General features: G+C 47.0%; 1 pseudogene; it reads right to left on the reverse strand.

The window, feature by feature from the left end:
* Positions 1 to 1568, reverse strand: part of LOC109918847 — a 56794-nt pseudogene extending 55226 nt beyond the window's left edge.
* Between the last annotated feature and the right edge of the window lie 386 nt (positions 1569 to 1954).

A 1954-nucleotide genomic window follows, 5' to 3' on the forward strand; every position in this document is an offset into this window, starting at 1 on the left:
GGCCTAGACCCTTCATCAGAAAGGTCTAGGCCCGAAACGTCAGCCTCTCTGCTCCTATGATGCTGCTTGGCCTGCTGTGTTCATCCAGCCCTGCACCTTGTTGTCTCGGATTCTCCAGCATCTGCAGTTCCTACTATCCCTGGTAATTTCTACTTGCTCTCAGTCACAAAAGCTACTAGGATTGTAACATTCTCGCCGAAATTTCATTTTCCTCTTGTTTCCAACACTTCCCTTTAGACAAGCACTCTCTGCCACCATGTTAAAAAACTGACAGCCTGATGGTGGAGGAAGAAACTGGAACCAAGCTTTACTTGGTGTAGATTTATTCACAGTGTAAAACACGACAGGCATATATCTCTCCTGACTCCACTCCAATGTTAGTAAGTGTCCCTTTGTATGCTCTCATTTAATCATCCATTCCATGACTTAATAGAGACATACAAGATGATCAGAGGATTAGATAGGGTGGACAGCAAGAGCCTTTTTCCTCGGATGGTGATGGCTAGCATGAAGGGACAAAGCTTTAAATTGAGGGGTGATAGATATAGGACAGATGTCAGAGTTAGGGTTCTTTACTCAGACAGTAGTAAGGGCGTCGAATGCCCTGCCTGCAACAGTAGTAGACTCGCCAACTTTAAGGGCATTTAAATGGTCATTGGATAAACATATGGATGATAATGGAATAGTGTGGGTTAGATGGGCTTCAGATTGGTTTCACAGGTCAGCGCAACATCGAGGGCCGAAGGACTTGTACTGCGCTGTAATGTTCTATGTTCTATGCTCTCTAATGTATATAAATAATTTAAGTCAAGACAATTATTATCCACAGCCATCGCATCCAAAAGGTCTCTACTCAGTGTGACTGCCCTGGTGTCTCAGCAGGGTCGACGACTCAGTAAATCCCTTCCCACACACAGAGCAGGTGTACGGCCTCTCCCCGGTGTGAATGCGCCGGTGCTTCCGGAGATTGGAGGATTCGGTGAATCCTTTCCCACACAAACAGCAGGTGAACGGCCTCTCCCCAGTGTGAACCCGCCGATGAGAAAGCAGATTGGTTGACCGGGTAAATCCCTTCCCACACACGGAGCAACTGAAAGGCCTCTCTCCGGTGTGAGCCATCTGGTGTCTGAGCAGGCTGGACAACTGAGTAAATCCCTTCCCACACTCAGAGCAGATGAATGGCCTCTCCCGAGTGTGAACGCGCTGGTGGGTCAGTAGGTGGGACGACTGAGTGAATCCTTTCCCGCACTCTGAGCAGATGAACGGCCTCTCCCCGGTGTGAACTTGCTGGTGTCTCAGCAAGTTGCATGATTCGGTGAATCCTTTTCCACACTCGGAGCAGACGAACGGCCTCTCACCAGTGTGACTGCGTCGATGAATCTCCAGTTCAGATGGGACTTTGAATCCCTTCCCACAGTCCCCGCATTTCCATGGTTTCTCCATGGCGTCCTTGTGTCTTTCTGGGTCTGATGATCAGTTGAAGCCTCATCCACAAAAGAACTCTTCCACGTTTCTTCAGGCTTTGTAAGTGGTTAATGCCCTTTAACGTCACTTCACTTTTACGCCTCGGTACATTTCCAGTCTGGCTGTAGGTTTTGAAGCAAATAGGACAGGCAAATATTTCTCCTTCAACATTGAAAGGCCTATGATAACCAGTCTTGAAGAATTGATTCTTTCAGATCCTTATTTGATGTTTGGTTTGAGATTTCTGCGTGCAAATCCTGTAAAAGGAGATTCCAAAAGGCATCGCTGTCAGTACAGGACAGATATTCAGAACAGACAATTCTAGTTGCTGTGGAATGTTCTTTCCTCTCTCATTCCCTAAGAGCTGTGAATCTCCATCACCTTCCATTCTCATTTTGCTGTATCTAGATTTCCCCACTCTCCTGAAGGTTCCCTTTCCCTAAAAGTTGCAAATCTCCGTCCCACACACTCTTCTTCAATTCCCAAACTG

The sequence above is a fragment of the Rhincodon typus genome, chromosome 42 (genome assembly GCF_021869965.1).
Source record: "Rhincodon typus isolate 14 chromosome 42, sRhiTyp1.1, whole genome shotgun sequence".
Classification (NCBI taxonomy): Eukaryota; Metazoa; Chordata; class Chondrichthyes; order Orectolobiformes; family Rhincodontidae; genus Rhincodon; species Rhincodon typus.